This window comes from Lepus europaeus, chromosome X (genome assembly GCF_033115175.1).
Source record: "Lepus europaeus isolate LE1 chromosome X, mLepTim1.pri, whole genome shotgun sequence".
Taxonomy (NCBI): Eukaryota; Metazoa; Chordata; class Mammalia; order Lagomorpha; family Leporidae; genus Lepus; species Lepus europaeus.
The window spans coordinates 4,323,160-4,338,376 of record NC_084850.1 but is presented as its reverse complement, the minus strand read 5'-3'; the positions used below and the strand labels follow the sequence as shown (position 1 = coordinate 4,338,376).

Here is a 15,217-nt window from a genome sequence, read left to right as displayed (position 1 = left end):
ATTAATCCTTTCTCAGATGGGTGATTTGTAATATTTTTTCTTACTCTGTTGGATGTCTCTTAACTCTATTGATCATTTCCTTTTCTGTGAAAAATTTCTGAGTTTTATATAGTGCCCTTTATTTAGTTTTGCTTTTGTTGCCTTGCTTTGGGGGTCTTATCCAAGAAGTCATCTCCTACACCAGTTCCTTAGAGTGTTTCCCCTATGTTTTCTTCCAGAAACTTCATAGTCTCAGGTCTTAAATTTAAGTCTTTTATCCGTCTTGAGTTGATTTTTTAATGGTAAGAGGCATGGATCTAATTTCATTCTTCTACATATATAAATCCAGTTTTGACAGCACCATTCATTGAAGAGACTATCCTTATTCCACTGTATGGCCTGAGTACTTTTGTCAAAAATTAGTTGGCTAATCTGCACATTAATGTTTATTGCAGCTCAATTCACAATAGCTAAGACCTGGAACCAACCCAAATGCCCTTCAACAGTAGACTGGATAAAGAAACTATGGGACATGTACTCTATGGAATACTATACAGCAGTCAAAAACAATGAAACCCAGTCATTTGCAACAAAATGGAGCAATCTGGAAAGCATCATGCTAAGTGAATTAAGCCAGTCCCAAAGAAACAAATTTCATTTGTTTTCCCTAATCGGCGACAACTAACTGAGCACCAAAGGGTAACCTGTGGAAGTGTAATGGACACTATGAGAAATAGTGACTTGATCAGCTACGGTGCTGACTGTTGATGTACAATGTAACACTTTATCCATTTTAGTATTTTTTTGTAAACTCTATAATTAACACACAATTATTCTGAGGTGTCTAAATCTTAACTGAAAAGTGATCCCAGTTAAATATAAGAATGAGAAAGGGAGAGGGAGGAGATGTATAATAGGCGACATGCTCAATTGGATTTGCCCCAAATGATGAAGTTAGAAAAGTTCCAGGGGATTCCGATACAATCCCATCAAGGAGGCATGTACCAATTCCTTCTCACCAGCCCAGGTGATCAATTTCAGTTCACAACTGATCACACTGATAGGCCTAAGAGTCAAAGGAATCACACAAACAAGATTAATGTCTGCTAATACTAACTGATAAAAAAAGAAGGGAGAGAAGGATCCAACATGGGAAGCAGGATACACAGCAGACTCATAGAATGACAGATGTCCTAAATAGCACTCTGGCCTCAGAATCAGCCCTTAAGGCAGTTGGATCAGGCTGAAGAGCCTATGAGAGTATTTTAGGCATGGAAAGCCAGAACACGCTGGGGAAAAAAAAAAGATGAAGAAGAAGAAGAAGACCTAAATGAAGGATCTCAGTGAGTGTGATCCCAGTGGAAAGAATGGGGCCATGAAAGTAGGAGGTAACTTTCTCTGAAGGGAGGAGAGAACTTTCACTTTGACTATGGCCTGGTCAGAATAGGATCGAAGTCGGCGAACCCTAAAGGCTTCCATAGCCTCGGCAACTCATGGCTAGAGCCTAGGGAGATTACTGACTCCATAAACAAGAATGCTAAATTGTTAAATCAACATCCGGAGTCACTGTGTACTTACGTCCCATGTGGAATCTGTCCTTAATAGGTTGTCAAACGTGAAGTAATGATATAGCTAGTACTAAAACAGTATTTTTACACTTTGTGTTTCTATGTGGGTGCAAACTGATGAAATCTTTACTTAGTATACACGGAAGCGATCTTCTGTATATAAAGATAATTGAAAATGAAAAAAAAACAAACCCTTGATTTTTATTTGCAAATTACATAGAAAAATAATCAATCTTTTTTTAAAAAAAATATCTTGCAGAATCTTGGTCATTAATGTGATGTACACTGTTATTTAATGCTATAACTAGTACTCCAACAGTATTTTTTCACTTTGTGTTGCTATGGGAGGACAAACTGTTGAAATCTATATATATACTAAACTGATTTTCTATATATAAAGAGAATTGAAAATGAATCTTGATGGGAATGGAAGGAGAGAGCGTGTGGGAAAGGGGAGGGTTGCGGGTGGGGGGAAGTTGTGGTGGGGGGCAGCCTTTGTAATCCATAAGCTGTACTTTGGAAATTTATATTCACTAAATAAAAAAATTAAAAAAAATTAGTTGGTTATTTGCATATGGATTAATTTCTGGGCTCTCTATTCTATTCCATTGATCTGTGTATCAGTTTTTATGACAATACCATGCTGGTTTTTTTAAACTTTTTAATGAATATAAATTTCCAAAGTACAGCTTATAGATTACAATGGCTTCCCCCCATAACTTCCCTCCCACCCGCAACCCTCCCCTTTCCCGCTCCCTCTCCCCTTCCATTCACATCAAGATTCATTTTCAATTCTTTTTATATACAGAAGATCAGTTTAGTATATATTAAGTAAAGATTTCAACAGTTTGCACCCACATAGCAACACAAAGTGAAAAATACTGTTTGAGTACTAGTTATAGCATTAAATCACAATGTACAGCACATTAATGACAGAGATCCTACATGATATTTTTAAAAAATTGATTAATTTTCTATGCAATTTCCAATTTAAAACCAAGGTTTTTTTTTTTATAGGGATTGCATTGACTCTATAAATTGCTTTAGTTGGGGTTGGGTAGGGTCTCGAGATAGTAGTATATCAACAGAATGATCCGAGTCACGTGTGGCAAAATAGATAGTTGGAAAGAAGAGAGAATACACGCCAGAGATAGAGGCATGGGAAATTCACTTCAGGAAGCCCAAGAGACCAACAATGACTGGGCAGGTCCATGCTGAAGGAGTAAATAGGAAAGGGAAGCAGCAGAAGCATGGCAGAGGCATGGAAAGGGGAGGTTGGTGCCAGCAGCTGACAGACCAGTTAGATGGGAAATTGTGTGTCCATGGAGCTGCAGACAGCAGCGGGAGGGGATCTTGGTGAACTGCATTTGAAGTTCCACACAGGAAAAAGAGAATGTATAGGGGAACAGAGAGGTCGGCCACCTCCCTACACATCTACATCACTCCTTCCCCCCAACTGGACCTGCAGTCAACTGGGAGAAGCCATTTTTGTTTGTCTACACTTTTGAACATAAACAAGTGACTGCTACCTTTGCCTCCTGTGCACATGCCCATCTTGTGGGAGCCACCTCACCATACCCCCCCATCCAGGAACGAGGACCACAACACTTCACAGTAATTTCTTCCCCACAATGCAAGCTGTAAAACAATGAGAAGACCTTAATATCAAAAGCTCAAGCTCATTCCATCTACCAGAGAGAAGTGCGCCAGGCCCCAGTAGGCAGGGCTCTCTGCAGCAGAGCTCGTACCCACCCCCACCACAATTGAGAAGTGAGCTGGACTCCAGGAGGTGGAGCTACATGCTACCACTTGAAACACACAGACACATAGCAGTTCATATCAGAGGGAAACCTCAACACAAGCACAAAGACAGAAATTAAAGAGAAAAGCAACCAGACAAAAAAAGAAAAAATACATAAATGCCAAAAACAAAAGAAAAACCCTAAATAAGAATAAGGAAGACACTATGAACCCCCAAGGAATATTACAACTCTTCAGTAATAGACGTAAAGACGAAGATAATGAAGATATGCCAGAAATGGAATTCAAAAAATTAATCATCATATTACTTAGGAGCAATCAGAAGCAAATGTGTGATCTAAATAAAAGCACTACCAAGAAATTAAAATATTAAAGAGAAATCAGAATGAAATACTAGAAATGAAAAATTCAATAGATCCAATAAAAATGCAGTAGAAAGCCTTAACAACAGAATAGTTGAAAAAGAAGAAAGAATATCAGAACTAGAAGACAAATTTCTGGGAATACTACAGTCAGACCAAATGAAAGGAGAAATTAGAAAACTAAAAAACATGGTTGGAGATCTACAAGAATCTATCAAACGACCCAACATACAGATCCTAGGAATTCTGGAAGGCATGGAAAGAGAGAAAGGATTAGAAGACCTTCTTAATGAACTAATTACAGAAACCTTCCCCAATCTGGAGAAAGAGACATCCAAGTACAGGAAGTACACAGGACTACCAATAGACAAGACCAGAAAAGATCTTAACCATGACACATTGAAATAAAACTCCCCACAGTAAAATATAAGGAAAAGATCTTAAAATGTGCACAAGAGAAATGCCAAATCACATTCACAGGAAATTCAGTTACACTTACTGCAGAATTCTCATCACAAACTCTACAGGCAAGAAGAGAATGATGGATATATTCCAAGTCCTAAGAGAAAAAAAGCAGTCAACTCAGAATACTGTACCCTGCAAGCTTTCACTTATGAATGTAGAAGTAAAAATCTTCCACAACAAACAGAAATTGAAAGAATTTGTAACTACTTTTCCAACCTACAAAAGATGCTCAAGGATGTACTACACACAGAAACACAAAAACAGGAACATCACTATAATAGAAGATGAATGAATAAAATGACCCAGCAAGAGTACAAAGGAAACTCAAAATACAAAATTAGGACTTATTAATGAAACATGGCAAGGCAAAGTCAGTAATTAACAATAGTCACCATGAATGCAATTGGTCTCAACTATCCAGTTAAAAGACACAGACTGGCAGACTGCATTAAAAAAAAGAAAACCCATCTATTTGCTGCCTACAAGAAATACATCTTACTAACAAAGATGCATGCAGACTGAAGAAATACATCTTAGCAACAAAGATGCATGAGACTGAAAGTGAAAGGATGGAAAAAATTATTCCATGCTAACAGAAACAAACGAACAAAAAGCTGGTGTGGCCATCCTAATATCAGAAAAAATAGAATTTAACACAAAAACTATTAAAAGAGACAAAGCAGTACACTATATAATGATTAAAGTATCAATTCAACAGGAAGATGTGACTTTTATAAATGTATATGCACCTAATTGCAGGGCACCTAACTGTCTAAAAGAAATGTTACAGGATTTAAAGGGAGATATAGACTCAAATACAATAGTAATGGGAGACTTCAATACTCTGCTTTCAGCAATGGACAGATCAACCAGACAGAAAACCAACAAAGAAACCACAGAGTTAATAGACCCTAGAGACCAAATGGACCTAGCACATATCTACAGAGCCTTCCACTCAACAACCATAACATACACATTTTTCCCCCCGTGCATGGAAATTTCTCTAGGATTGACCATATGCTAGGTCATAAAGTGAATCTCAGAAAATTTAAAACATCAAAATCATATCATGCATCTTCACAGAACACAATGGAATGAAGCTGGAAATCATCAACTCAGGAATCTCCAGAATGTATGCAAATACATAGAGACTGAACAATGCCATCTTGAATGAACAGTGGGTCACAAGAGAAATCAAAATAGAAATCAAAAAGATTTCTGGAAAGAAAGATAACAATACAACATATCAAAAATTTAGGATACAGCAAAAGCAGTATTTAAGAGGAATATTTATATCAATTGGTGCCTACATCAAGAAAATGGAAAGACACAAAATAAAGGAAATATCAATGCACCTCAAGGATCTAGAAACAATGGCAAACCAAACCCAAAACTAGTAGGGGAAATGAAATAATTAAAATTGGAGAAGAAATCAACAAATTTGAAACAAAAAAGCTACAAAAGATTAGCAAAATGAAGAGCTGTTTTTTTGAAAAAATAAACAAAATTGACATACCGTTGGCCCAACTAACCAAAAAAAGGAGAGAGAAGGCCCCAGTCAATAAAATTAGAGATGAAAAAGGAAATATAACAATAGATACCACAGAAATAAAAAGAATCATCAGAAACTACTAGAAAGAACTGTATGCCAACAAACTGGGAAACGTAGAAGAAATGGATAGATTGCTGTACACATACAACTTACCTAAATTGAGCCATGAAGACAAAAAACCTAAACAGACCCATTACCAAGAAGGAAATTTAATCAGTAATAAAGACTCTCCCAACAAAGAAAAACATAGGACCAGATGGCTTCACCACTGAATTCTATCAGACATTAAAAAAGAACTAATTCCAGTTATTCTCAAGTCATTTAAAACAATTGAGAGGGAGGGGATCCTTCAAAATTCTTTCTATGAAGCCAGCATCATCTCAAGTACTAAACCTGGAAATGACACAACAGAGAAAGAGAACTACAGACAAATTTACTTGATGAACATAGATGCAGAAATTCTCAACAAAATTCAGGCTAATACAATCCAAAAATACATCAGAAAGTTCAATCACCTGTACCAAGTGGGATTTATCATTGGTATGCAGGGATGATTTAACATTTGGAAATTAATACATGTGATACATCACATTAACAAATGGAAGAACAAAAACCATATGATTATCTCAATAGATGCAGAAAAAGCATTTGACAAACTACTACACCCTTTCATGATGAAAACTGTGAGCAAATTGGGTATGGAAGGAACATTCCTCAACTCAATCAAGGAAATTTATGACAAACCCGTGGCCAGCAGAATGGCAGAAAGTTGGAAGCATTACCACTGAGATCCAAAATGAGAGAAGGATGCCACTGTCACCACTGCTAGTAAATATAGTCCTGGAAGTTTTAGCAACAGGCTTTATGCAAGAAAAAGAAATCAAAGGGATTCAAATATGAAAAGAGGATGTCAAAGTATCCTCATTTTCAGATGACATGATTCTATAAATAGGTGATCCAAAATACTCCACAAAAATGCTATTGGAACTCATAGAAGAGTTTCATAAAGTAGAAGGATCTAAAATCAATACACAAAAATTAACAGCCTCTATATATACAGGCAATGCCATGGCTGAGAAAGAACTTCCAAGATCAATCCCATTCACAATAGCTACAAAAAAATCAAATACCTTGTAATAAATTTAATCAAGGATGTCAAAGATCTCTATGATGAGAATTACAATATATTAAAGAAAGATATAGAAGAAGTCACAAAAAATGAAAAAAATTCCATGTTCATGGATTGGAAGGATCAATATCATCAAAATGTCCATGCTTCCAAAAGCAATTTACAGATTCAGTGCATTGACAATCAAAATACCAATGACATTTTTTTAAACTTTTATTTAGCAAATATAAATTTCCAAAGTACAGCTTATTCATTATAATGGCTTTTTCCCAGCCTTGACTTCCCTCCCGCCCGCAACCCTCCCATCTCCTGCTCCCTCTCCCATTCCATTCACATCAAGATTCATTTTCAATTACCTTTTGATACAGAAGATCAATTTAATATATATTAAGTAAAGATTTCAACAGTTTGCACCCACACAGAAACACAAAGTGTAAAATATTGTTTGAGTACTAGTTACAGCATTAATTCACATTGTACAACACATTAAGGAAAGAGATCCTACATGAGGAGTAAGTGCACAATGACTCCTGTTGTTGACTTAACAATTTGACACTCTTGTTTATGGAGTCAGTAATCTCCCTAGGCTCTTGTCATGAGTTGCCAAGGCTATGGAAGCCTTTTGAGTTCACCGATTTTGATCTTATTTAGACAAGGTCATAGTCAAAGTGGAAGTTCTCTCCTCCCTTCAGAGAAAGGTACCTCCTTCTTTGATGGCCTGTTCTTTCCACTGGGATCTCACTCACAGAGATCTTTCATTTAGGTCCTCTTTTTTTTGCCAGAGTGTCTTGGTTTTCCATGCCTAAAATACTCTCATGGGCCCAAAGACATTCTTTTAAGGTATAGAAAACATGATGCTGAAATTAATTTGTATACACAGGAGATCTCGAATATCCAAAGCAATCTTATACAACAAAAACAATGCCAGGGGAATCAAAATACCAGATTTAAGATATACTACAGAGAGCAGCAAGATGGTGGAATAGGAAGGGAGCACACTGGTAGTCCAGGAAGAGACAGTTTAATGAAAGTGGAGATACTGCAGGTTCAAGGAAGAGTAGGGGAAGAAATAGCAGAGGAAACTCTTCCAGAACTAGTGATTCACAGTGGACCTGCGTGGAGAGCGTGGGAGCCCACAATTCGGGACACCAGTGGCAGAATCAACAAACCAGCGCTGGAACGTGAGGTGAGCCGAACCTCAATAGCCCGAGACACCAGCGGGCAAGCAGAAAGAGGAGACTAGAGGGAACGAGGCTTGAAACTCCGTGGGGAAAAGTTCACCAGGCTAACTAGAAGAGAGGAAAAAAAAAAGTGGCTGATACAGACATGAGTTTCTCTCTCTCCGCTCACCACTCAAAGGCGAGCAAAAGAGCAGGCGGCATTTTGTACATTCGTCATAAGCAATGCGACCTCAGGTCTGCACCGGCCCTCAGCCAAGCAGAAAAACCTGACTTTGGGGGGAGGGAGTGAAATAACAGGAGATTGGGACCTAGTGAATGTGTGGTGCTAATGAACTGAGACTGTGAAAAAAGAGACGGTGGGGGAGAGAACTCACAGAATTCACGTGAGTACTCTCCAGAGATGCTACAATTTGGTAACCTTGGCAACCCAGTGGGAGACTGCAGGAGAATTGGAGCCCACACTGAGGGCAGCACAGATTCCCTGTGTGGTCCTTGGGAAAGAGCTTCCAATCTCTGGCTCCTGTGGGTATATCATTTGCCTGCTAACTACCTCCAATTTTGTTCAGCTGTGCAGAATTACTTCCCCTTTGAATCAAAAAAAAAAGAAAGAGAGAGAGATTTACCACACCTAACCTGGGAGTGTCACCTTTGACACACCCTTTACCCTTAGGAACCAAACAGAGCTCTCAGGCCACACCCATCTCAAGCCTCTAAGGCTCCATCAAAAGCAGACAGTCCACTTAACCTAGAGCCATAGTATAACAAGAAGAAACACCACAGCGAGGGAAGGAGAATCCAAAGAATATCTCTACAATGCCAAGCGACAAACGCAAAAACCGAGGAAACAAGAACAAGGAAGACATTATGATGCCTCCAAATGATCAAGGCACCCCAAGCCAAGATTATGAAAATGATGTGGAAGAAATGCAAAATACGGATTTCAAAAAATTTATGATAAGAACAATTAGAAGTTTTCAAAAACAAATGCTTGAGTTACGAAATTCCCTACTGGACAGGATAGAAAATCTCCTTCGAGAAAATGAAATCTTAAGGAGGAATCCATTTGGGCTATAGTGTCATTTAAATCTACTGTCTCCTTGTTGATCTTCTGTCCTGTTGAGAATTCATCTCAAGGATATAGAAAATCTGCAGCAAATCAGACCCAAATCTAGTAGGAGAAGAGAAGTAATTAAAATCAGAGAAGAAATCAACAGGATTGAATTAAAAAAATTACAAAAAATCAGCCAAATGAGGAACTGGTTTTTTGAAAAAATAAACAAAATTGACACCCCATTGGCCCAACTAACTAAAAAAAAATAAAAGACCCAAATCAATAAAATCAGAGATAAAAAAAGGAAACATAACAACAGACACCACAGAAATAAAAAGAATCATCAGAAATTACTACAAGGACTTGTATGCCAGCAAACAGGGAAATCTAGCAGAAATGGACAGATTCTTGGACACATACAACCTACCAAAATTGAGCCAGGAAGACATAGAAAACCTAAACAGACCCATAACTGACACAGAAATTGAAACAGTAATAAAGGCCCTCCCAACAAAGAAAAGCCCAGGACCAGTTGGATTCACTGCTGAATTCTACCAGACATTTAAAGAAGAACTAACTCCATTTCTTCTCAAACTATTCAGAACAATCGAAAAAGAGGGAATCCTCCCAAATTCTTTCTATGAAGCCAGCATCACCTTAATTCCTAAGCCGGAAAAAGATGCAGCATTGAAAGAGAATTACAGACCAATATCCCTGATGAACATAGATGCAAAAATCCTCAATAAAATTCTGGCCAATAGAATGCAACAAGGCATCAGAAAGATCATCCACCCAGACCAAGTGGGATTTATCCCTGGTATGCAGGGATGGTTCAATATTCGCAAAACAATCAACGTGTTTCTGTGTGGGTGCAAACTGATGAAATCTTTACTTAATATATACTTAATCGATCTTCTGTATATAAAGATAATTGAAAATGAATCTTGATGTGAATGGAATGGGAAAGGGAGCGGGAGATGGGGGGTGCGGGTGGGAGGGAAATTATGGGGGGGAAGCCATTGTAATCCATAAACTGTACTTTGGAAATTTATATTTACTAAATAAAAAAATAAAAAATAACCACTAGGGATGACAGTTTGTAAATACCTCACAAATCTGTATATAATCCTACCATATGACTGAATCATTCTACTCCTGGGAATTTTCTCAAGGGAAATGAAATCAACAAATAAGATTTATCTGCACCACCATGTTTATTGTAGCTCAGTTCACAATAGCCAAGACATGGAGTCAACCAAAGACTGGATAAAGAAATTATGGGATATGTACTCTATGGAATACTACACAGTAGTAAAAAAATGAAATCTGGTCATTTGCTACAAATTTTTTTTCTTATTTATTTATTTATTTATTTTTAAACTTTTATTTAATGAATACAAATTTCCAAAGTGCAGCTTATGGATTACAATGGCTCCCCCCCCCATAACTTCCCTCCCACCTGCAACCCTCCCCTTTCCTGCTCCCTCTCCCCTTCCATTCACATCAAGATTCATTTTCAATTCTCTTTATATACAGAAGATCAGTTTAGTATATATTAAGTAAAGATTTCAACAGTTTGCACCCACATAGCAACACAAAGTAGTAGGCTTAGAACACATGAGGAGCCCCAAACCATATATTGTATTTTTGCTTCAGAGTTGGAAGATTTTCATGTACTCCTCAAGCCTCTGGCCACAATAAGGCAGTGTTCTGAGAAGTGATGCTTTGTCATTTTTTAAGGATAGGATCGAAGAGAATCTCAGTTTAGTCCTTACCTCTCAGAATTTGAGAATTTAACTTATATATGAGGTATATATGCTTTGACGTTGGCCATTTGAAACATCATGCTGAGTTGGTGCATGTATTTGTTACTTTAAGAAGTCAGCAAATTGGAGTTGGTGTTTGGCACAGTCGCTAAGTTGCCACTTGTGATGCCTGGATCCCATATTGAAGTGCCTGTCCAAGTCCCAGCTACTTTTCTGCTGATCCAGCTTCCTGGTATTGTGCACCCTGAAAGAAAGATAGTAACTCATGTATTTTAGTCTCTGCCACCTGCATGGTTAACTCAGATTGAGTTTCTGGCTCTTGGTTTCAACTTGGCTCAGCCCTGTCTGTTGCAGGCATTTTGAAAATGAAACAGTAGATGAGATCTCTCTCTCTCTCTCTCTCTCTCTCTCTCTCTCTCTCTCTCTCTCTCTCCGGCCTTTCAAATAAATTTTAACTAAAAAAAGAAGAAATCAGCAGAGCTGGCACTGTGGTGCAGCAGGTTAAGCTGCCATTCGCAGTGTCAGCATCCAATTTGGGGGCTGGTTCAAGTCCTTTCTGCCCACTTCCAATCCAGCTACATACTAATGCACCTAGGAAATTAGAAGATGGCCTAAGTCCTTGGGTCCCTGCTACCCACATTGGAGACCTGGATGAAGTTCCTGGCTTCTGACTTTGGCTTGGTTGTTGTGGCTATTTGGGGAGTGAACCAGTGGATTGAAGATCTCTCCCTCTCTTTCTGTAATTATGACTTTCAAATAAAATAAGAGAAACCAGTAAATGGTTTATGGTGCCTTTTAAGATTTATTTAGCATATATTTATTATGTATCCCTTATAAGCTAGGTGCTTTGCTGGATGCTAGGTGAAAAATGCACAGTCCTATGCCTGACTTGTCTCACATTCTAATTAGAGAGAAAAACACACAAGCTACTATTTTTTTATTTTTTAAATTTTTAATTATTTTATTTAAATTATACAAGTTTTGTATATTTTCTTTATACCATTTTAGAAACATGGTGGCACCCCCCTACCCTTCCTCCCACCTATGCTCCAACCCTTCCTCCCCCTCCATCTCGGATTCCTATTCTTAATTTTACAATGATCTATTTGCAGTATGATTAATGATCAAATAATTAATCCTACCCTAAGTAAAACAGTTCAACATATAGTATGAAAAGAAAACAAACCAATACAAAACAAAACACTTTTCCTCAACAAAAGACAAGGGCTATAAACAGCCATTGATTCTCAAGATGTCTGTTTCACTCCAGCACATTACATTTCATGTATTCTATTAGTTACCTCAGATCAGGGAAAATATATATCTGTCTTTTTGGGACTAGCTTATTTCACTAGGATAATGATTTCCAGTTGTGACCAACTTGTTGCAAAATACAGGATTTCTTTGTTTTAGATTTATTTATTTATTTACTTGAAAGTCAGAGTTATACAGAGAGAGAAGGACAGGCAGAGAGAGAGGTCTTCCATGAACTGGTTCACTCCCCAAATGGCCATAACCGTTGGAGCTGTGCTGCTCTGAAGCCAGGAGCCAGGAGCTTTTTCTGGGTCTCCCACATGGGTGCAGTGGCCCAAGGATTTGGGCCATCTTCTACTGCTTTCCCAGGCCACAGCAGAGAGCTGGACTGGAAGTGGAGCTGCCGGGACTTGAACCAGTGCTTCCCTTTCAAGAAGCACAAATTCTTCCAAACATGAAAAGAAAAATTCTCTAAGAAAAGTCTCCAGAAGGAGATATCAGGGTTTATTTGAGTAGCTGTCTTATTGTAACAGAACTGTTCTTGAGACTTTGGAGAAAAAAGTTTTCTTAGGTTTATTGTGATGATTTTGCTTTTCTAATAATGCCACTTCCAAGTCCTTCTTATAGACTGCTTGTGAGTATCCCTGATTAATTAATATAAAAATTCTTTGTTCATCAATTTCTACTGTTTTTGTCACTTCTGTTTTTATCATTTTTAACATAATCCCCAATTATGATCCTGGAGGTAAAAGTTCTGCAAAATGTCTAGAGTTAATTTTTAAGCTAGAGGAACTTGTCTGAAAGGTCAAGTGATGATTGAGTTCTTCAATTGAAAACAATGGAGGGCCGGCGCCATGGCTTGGCTAATCCTCCGCCTGCGGTGCCAGCACCGCGGGTTCTAGTCCCGGTCGGGGTGCCAGATTCTGTCCCGGTTGCTCCTCTTCCAGTCCAGCTCTCTGCTGTGGCCTGTAAAGGCAGTGGAGGATGGCACATGTGCTTGGGCCCTGTGCCCATATGGGAGACCGGGAGGAAGTGCCTGGCTCCTGGCTTTGGATCAGTGCAGGGTGCTGGCTGTAGTGGCCATTTGGGGGGTGAACCAATGGAAGGAAGACCTTTTTCTCTGCCTTTCTCTCTCACTATCTAACTCTGCCTGTCAAAAAAAAGAAAGAAAACAATGGAGGCTAGACTCTGTTTTCTCCATTATGAATCTTGAGTATGGGTGAGGAAATTTATACAAAATAACCTGCTGCTACCAGTATTTTGTTCCTTATTCAGGATTCCTACTAGATTATGGCTTCAATTATTTGTGTCAGTGTAGTAGTGCAAACATTTTTTCAAAGCCAGCTTATATCATCATCAACAACAACAATCATTCCAACACTGCTCTCTCCCAATCCTATTCCTCTGGAGTAATCATTTCTTATGTATTTTAGCTATTGCTTTAACTAGTCACTTTCATATTTTGTAAAATATGTTTATACTGATGTTACTTGATACGTTATGTTAGGTGTTTGTTGACTTCCTGTGATGTTAGGTAAGAATTGAGCTGTTTCATAGCCTCTATGTGTTAGGCTTGGCTAGTTTATGTTGCATAACAAACAACTGCTAACTATCAGTAACTTTATATAACAAAAGTTTATTTCTTCCTCATGCCATACATTCAACACAAGTAGGCAGAGAGTCTGTGGCTCATGTTGAAGGACTGAGGGACTAAAGTTGATAGAAGTCCCATTTCAACTCCTTATACTGTGGTGTTAGAAATGAAGACAAATAATGGAGTGACTGTACACTAACACTCAATGCTTCAACAGAGATGTGATACAAGTGAGTTTTACTCAGATGTCAAAGTGAATAACAATTTGAAAGGAAACTGGGAAGTGCAAACCTATCATGTGCCTGGAGGAACATCCCTAATGACTGCTACATAACCCTTCATTTTACCCTCCTCCATTACTCAAATATACCTAAATCATGCACTTTTCAAAATCATTAATCAATATTTATATTATTAAAGCTTTGCAAATATTGTCCACTCTCATGTCAAGTAATTCATTATGCTTCATTTCTGCCTTTAAGTAATATTTTCCCCAGAGTCAGTAATTTTCTAATTTTTAAGCAATTTACTGGGGCCGGCATTGTGGCGTAGCCTAGAAAACCACCGCATGTGACATCAGCATCCAATATGGGCGCTAGTTCAAGTCCTGGGTGCTCTACTTCCCATCCAGCTCCCTGCTAATGAGCCTGGGAAAACAGGGGAAGACTCTTTCAGGCAGAGTTACAGAGAGAGAAAGGGTGAGGCAGACACACACAAACAGAGAGAGAGAGAGAGAGAGAGAGAGAGAGAGAGAGGCAGAGAAAGATCTTTCATCTGCTGGTTCACTCCTTAAATGGCCATAATGGCCAGGGCTGCACCAGGCCAAAGCCAGGAGCCAGATTTTTCTGGGTCTCCCACTTGGGTGCAAGTGCCAAGCACTTGGAGCAGCCAGGTCTTCAATTGATGTCCATATGGGATGCTGACATCGCAGGTGGAAGCTTTATTCACTATGCCACAATCCCAGCTCCAAAATAAATTTTTCTAAAAAATTTACCTAGTTTTCTTTGTATTTATTACTTTTTTCTCTATATGAGGCATCAGATTCATCAAATAATCCTCAATGTTATTTTCTAAATACAGTTGGCCCTCTGTATGTGGAGAATCTGCATTCATGGATTCAACTGACTATAAATTGAAACTATTTTAAAAAATGTGTACTGGAAAACATCATGCTGAGTGAATTAAGCCAGTCCCAAAGAGACAAATTTCATTTGATTTCCCTGATCGGCGACAACTGAGCACCAAAGGGGAAACCTGTTAAGTGAAATGGACACTATAAGAATCTATGACATGATCAGCTCTTCTCCTGGCTCTAGATGTACAATGTAATACTTTATCCTTTTTAGTATTTGTTGTTGTTGTTGTTGTTGTTCTAGTACTAGTGGTTGAACTCTGTAATTAACACACAATTATTCTTAGGTGTTTAAATTTTAACTGAAAAGTGATCCCTGTTAAATTTAAGAGTGGAAAAAGAGAGGGAGGAGATGTACAATTTGGGACATGCACAATCTGACTTGCCGCAAATGATGGAGTTAGAAATGTACCAGGGGATTCC

General features: G+C 38.3%; 1 long non-coding RNA gene across 1 annotated transcript in view; it reads left to right on the top strand.

Annotated features, from left to right (window-relative positions):
- The window catches only part of LOC133752928 (uncharacterized), a 66,791-nt gene extending 51,906 nt beyond the window's left edge, over positions 1 to 14,885 (top strand). Inside the window, exon 6 of the long non-coding RNA XR_009864997.1 lies at positions 14,743 to 14,885. This is a non-coding gene — a long non-coding RNA (uncharacterized LOC133752928). The remainder of the gene's footprint in view (positions 1 to 14,742) is intronic.
- Positions 14,886 to 15,217: the final 332 nt, after the last annotated feature.